We start from the raw sequence: 6,000 nt of genomic DNA on the forward strand, positions 1-6,000 counted from the left end.
CCCTATGAAATGGCTGACGCCTGGAAACTACTGAATTTTTGTTTGGTTGGTTGGTTTTGTTTTTTGAGACAAGACTTCTCTGTGTAGCCCTGGCTATCTTGGAACTCACTCTGAAGACCAGGCTGACCTTGAACTCATAGATCCGACTATTTCTGCCTCCCGAGTGCTGGGATTAAAGGTGTATGCCACCACCATCCAGCAAAATTTTAAGAGTTTTATTTTTCTTTGATGTGTACGTCATAACTGTGGGGGTGTCCACAGAAGTTGTTGAATCACCTGGAGCTGGAGATGCAGGTAATGAATGGTAAGCCACCCGATGTGAGTGCTGCCCTCCGGTCCCCTGAAAGAGTGGCAAGCATTCTTAACGGCTGAGCCATCTCTGCAGTCCCCTGAAAGTTTTAAGATAGGTGTTATCCTGGGGAGCCACCCACGTAGTTTGGCAGACTAGGCTTGCAGCATTACTGACTCAATGTGATGTATAAGTAGAATATCCTGCCCGGGTCCTCCTTCCCCAGATCCAGGGAATCTTAGCTTGGCTATTTCCCTCGCAGGAGCTGTATTTACTAGGGTGGAAAGACAAAACAAATGGCCAAGGTTATTCTCCTATACTCAAGTCATTCCAAAGGCTGAGAGAGAGAGAGAGAGAGAGAGAGAGAGAGACTGTGTGTGTGTGTGTGTGTGTGTGTGTGTGTGTGTGTGTACGCACGCGTACTGTATGTACATGCATACTTTATAGTCAAACTACCAGTCTCCCTGCTTCAGCCTCCCAAGTGATGGGATCACGGCCATGCTGCTTCAAGTTTACTATTTGTCTCTTTGTCCCAAACAGGGAGAACTCTGAAGGGTCATCCTAGCTTTAAAACCATGTGAGGGCTGGGAGTATAGCTCAGTGGTCAATGCTTTGCCTAGCGTTTATGAGGCGCTGGATTCCATCCTTAGTACACATTCAAATAGTGCAACTGTTGAAGGCCCTTGAGGGTTGACTGTGGCTTTTCTGGTACTTTACATAGCAACTTGGCGTCTCCCTCTATCTATCCTGCGGCACTTCCATTCCCACTTCCTGGGTGTGATTAGCCAGCTAATCTCCAGCTAATCTCTAGCCCAGCCTTCAATCTACCTTGACTGAGTTTCCTGATTAAGCTCTTCATGTAACTGAGGGGGACACAGTTTTGAGGTTTGTCAAGCCATCAAACTATGCTATTTCCTTTTATCTATGTAGCTAATGAAAGTAATCTCCCTACCTGGTACAGTGACGAAGAAACAAATGGATTGCCCAGAGGTCCTACAGCAGAGCCAAGCTTGAGATGGAAAGTCACAACTGCAAGTCAAGGCCTTGGGGAGTGGGGGGGCTGAAGGGGTGAGGGTTGAGAAATACAGCTAACCATTGCTTGACACAACGTGTGTTGTGTTGGGCTTGGGAGATGCTCGGACCAGCGCGTGCCCAAGCCCAACACAGCACGTATCAAGCAGGGGTTCCACCCCTGAGCTACATCCATAGCCCTGCAACTGGCATTCAAGCCCAGACCCATCTGCTTTGCAAGGCTGCCACAGGCCACACCACCATTCCCAGCTAGGTCAAAGGGCCAAAGCTCAAAGATAGAACATAATCTAAGATATTAAATCCCCATCACCAAAAAAGAACCCGAGCAAAGCCAGCAATGCATGTGGGGAGTTAGGACACTGTGGATCACCAGTTATAGTCCAAGTCTGCTGGTTATGTTTGTTTTAAGCTCTTTAGCTGAGAACAGGATACGGGGGAGGAGGGGTAGACAACAACCCAAAAAACAAAAAAACAAAACTGGGTTCTAATGAGGAGAAATGCAAGGACAATTTGTCTACTCACATGGAATCAAGGGAGAGAGAGAAACCTAGGAAGCCTCTGCTGTGGGTCTCTTGTATTAAAACTGAGAGTAAGCCCTAGGAAGGTTGAGTGACCAGCCAGGCTCCCACAGCCAGTCCATGGCAGAGCCCACACAATCTGTAGTCCCCAACCCTACCCACCACTTCGGCCTCAGCTTTGGGCTGACCTGGGGCCAGCGGTTCCCAGCCTGGCCCTAGCTACTCCCTCGGAACCGCCCTCCCTCCTCTCACCTACTTCTCCACAGTGCTTGGCTTTGATCTTGCTTACCCGGGCTGCCTCAGCCCCAGGCTGCCCACCACCCTGATTGCCACAAGAATCCTGTCCTCGTGTCTCTGAACAGGTTTGACAGCCAGGAGCGGGCAGGAATGAGGAGCGTGGCAGTACTTTGGCTCCCAGGCTGGGCCTTTCTGTCTGGCCTCAGCCCTGGGAAGTACTTACTCACAAGGCAGGCTTGCTCTTCAGGTTAGAGCCAGGCAGCCACGGAAACTCTCTGTCCCCTCCCTGCTCAGTCTCTGGCTCCTGGTCACACCTGCCTATGGGGAAGGGACACCAAATGCCTAAAGAGAGATGTCTCCTGGCCCCCTTTCTTCACCAGAACTCAAGCCTGAAGCGTTCCCTCAGGCAGCCTTTTGCATTTTTGAAGCTCCCTTCTCTTCTCTCTGTTGTGTGTGCCTTCCCACTTCCCTCTCCCCCGCCTGTCCCGGCTCAATCACAGCCTTCCTGTGTGCACCTCAGGGCAGATGGTGTCCTCAGGAAGCTCCTGACCAAAAGCGATCTGGGGTGGCAGGGTGGTTTGGAGGTGGTGGCGGGGCACACACAGGCCCCTTCTTCATCCCTAGCATGTTTTCGCTCTCCTCAGCCTGGTGAGTCAGCACCACAGGGCCACACACAAGGCTCCCATTCAGAGCTCAGCTTCCTTCTGCTATAACTCAGATCTTGGCATCTCTCCCTCCTCCTTCTCTATGTGGGCCTTATTCTCACCATGGGAAAACTCTGCTCCCTGCCCCTGGCCTCCTCACGTTCCCCCAGCACCCACGCCAGTCCACATTCCTCCTTCTTGCTTTCTGGGAGTTGGTAATTCCAGATGGCTGTAGACATATAGGATGCGGAACAAAGCAGAAATGATACATTAGTGAGTCCTCATTTGCATATCCAGTAGGGATTTGTTGGTATGCTGGCATATGTCCGTAATCCTAAATTGAAGGTCAGCCTGGGCTACATAGCAAGATACTGTCTAAAGTAAATACAGATGAAACCCAGGTGTTTGTTGCTACTGGCTCTTGTGTAGCCCTGAGCTGGATCTAGAAACACACACACACACACACACACACACACACACACACACACCACTTTGTGTCTGCCTCTCTTTAATCAGCATATGGTTATTAAGGGCTAAGAGCTGCAATTTACATTTTAGTGGGGGAGGGGATGAGTCCCACAGAGGTGACATCTCAAAGTAATGCAGGACAAGATGCCATGGGTGCCTCAGATAGGTAGGGGCTGTCTCAGAGGAGAGCGGGATCAGAGGACTTAACGCGGCAGTCCTCGACCTGTGGGTGACAACCCCTTGCAAAAACCTCGCTCTCCAAAAAAATTTACATTATGATTCCTAACGGTCGCAAAATTGCAGTTATGGAATAGCAACGAAAATAATTTTATGGTTGGGGGCCACCACAATACGAAGAACTGTATTAAAGGGTCAAGCATTAGGAAGACTGAGGACCACTGGCTTAGAGATTTAAGAAACGGCAAATTAATTTACAGACAGAAGGGAGAGGGATCTAACTACTCTGTATACAGCAAGAGAGTGCAAAAGGAATTTGGACCACAAGAGACATTAAGAGCAACAGCCTTGTCGTTCTCTGTGGAATCCTGTTAAGTGAGTAGGGGTAACTTGCACTTTTTCCCGTGGGGATTTTCCGCCTAACACACAGCAGCTACTCCGTAGGTGATGTGCCTTGTCCATCGGAGTTCCAGGGCAGGGAGGACAAACTTGCTCGTCTGGATTGGGGGACACTGGTTCTGACGCCAGGCGGGCTCCTCCCGGCTGGCAGCCTCACCCTTCTCCCAATTGTTGAGTTACTTGCGCCCCCTGGTGTTTCAGACGCGCACAACCTCTCTGGGACAAGGTGTGGCCCTGCATGAACCTCAGCCACTCAGAGCCACGAGGTCTGTGGCCAGGAAGGGGTGCTACATCAGAGCCGCCCCGGAAGCAGAGTGGTGCCCTTCAGTATCCCTGTGCTCAACAGCCTTGGGAACCAGCCTCCCAGTAGGTTCCTAGAATGAATGAGTGAGTGAATGAATGAATGCTTTGGAGGATAAAAGGGGCGATAGTGATAGAACCACCCTACAGGATTGCTGTATTTTTGTTGTTTGTTTTTTTGCGGTGATGGGGATTAAACCTAGGGTCTCACACTCATCTGGTGAGTGTCAACACTGGGCTAGTGAGCTACATCCCTGGCCATTTTATATACTTTTAAATTTGAGACAAGACTCTCACTAAATTGGGCCTTGAAATTGTGATCTTCCTGCCTTAACCTTCCAAGAAACTGGGAATTATAGGCCTGCCTACACTGGGAGTCTTGGCTGACTTTGTGTCTTAAAGAAACATGTTTAAGAATTGAAACTAGGCGCCCCCCCCCCCCCCCCCCGCAGCAGCCATCAGGTGAGCCAAGATGGGCGCATACAAATACATCCAGGAGCTATGGAGGAAGAAGCAGTCGGTCGGGATGCACTTTCTCCTGAGGGTCCGCTGCTGGTATGACCGCTATCTGTCTGCGCTGCACAGGACTCCCCACCCCACCCGGCCTGACAAAGCGCAGAGGCCAAGATGCAAGGTTATGTCATATTTAGGATTCGTGTCTGCCGTGGTGACCGCAGACGACTGGTTCCTAAGGATGCAACCTACGACAAGCCTGTCCATCATGGTGTTAACCAACTAAAGTTTGCCCGAAGCCATACAAATTTTTTGAGGTTATCCTCATTGATTCATTCCATAAAGCTATCAGAAGAAATCCTGACACCCAGTGGATCAGCAAACCAGTCCACAAGCACAGTGAGATGCGTGGGCTGACTTCTGCTGGCCGCAAGAGCCGTGGCCTTGGAAAGGGCCACAAGTTCCACCACACTATTGCTGGCTCTCGCCGTGCAGCCTGGAGAAAGCACAATACTCTGCAGCTCCACCATCACCGCGAATACACGTAATGTTTGTAAAATTCATACCCAATAAACAATTTAGGATGGTCAAAAAAACAGAAAAAAAAAAAAAGAACTGAAACTACGTAGGTATGGTGGTGGTGCATGCCTTTAATACCAGCAGGCGGGTCTGTGAGTTCGAGGACAGCCCCGTCTACAAAGCAAGTTCCAGGACAGCCAAGGCTTTTACACAAAGAAAAGTCATCTCGATAAAAACAAAGCAAACAAAAAAAGCAAAGAAGCTAGTTCCTGGCACAAGTGACCAACACCTTAGATGCTCAGATACTGCTAGAGGGATCAGGGTGACTATCAGCATTTATCATTTAATCACACACTGCACGATACCCCAGAGTGCTGTGTTAACACAGAACTCTTAATGAAGTGAGAGTTTTGTTTTATTTTGTTTTGTTCCTGGTGTTGGGGACCGAACTCCTACCACTGAATCCCCAACTCTGTTTTATTGTTTGTTTCTTGGGGGAACTAGCTTACTCTGTAGCCCAAGCTGGACCCAAACGCACAGCAATCCTCCTGCTGCAGCTTCCCAAATGTGGGACTACAAACCAGGATTACAGGCCTGTGCTACCCAGCCTAGTTTGCTTTATGTGTTTTATGAAACAGGCTTGCACTCTGTAGCCCTGGTCTGGAACTTGAAATGATACTTCTGTTCACCTCCCAAGAGCTGGGATTACAAGCATGAGACACCATGACCAGTCTTCACGAGCCAAGCAAATGCCAGCACTCTGGAAGGAACACACACACACACACACACACACACACACACACACACACACACACGTGCACACACAGAAATCCATCCGTGCAGATATCCATGCCACAGTTCCTACTCGGTGCCAGGCACTGGCATAGGCACTTGGAAGAATAAATAACTTATGTTCTTTGGGGCATTTAGATACTGATGCTTGGTGAGACAAACATAAAATGTG

The 6,000-nt window shown here is 49.5% G+C and overlaps 1 pseudogene; it reads left to right on the top strand.

The window, feature by feature from the left end:
• The first annotated feature begins 4,519 nt into the window (after window positions 1-4,519).
• On the top strand, window positions 4,520-6,000 carry LOC125405587 (large ribosomal subunit protein eL15 pseudogene; annotated as a pseudogene).

This window comes from Myodes glareolus, chromosome 17 (genome assembly GCF_982192425.1).
Source record: "Myodes glareolus chromosome 17, mMyoGla1.1, whole genome shotgun sequence".
NCBI classification, from domain to species: Eukaryota; Metazoa; Chordata; class Mammalia; order Rodentia; family Cricetidae; genus Myodes; species Myodes glareolus.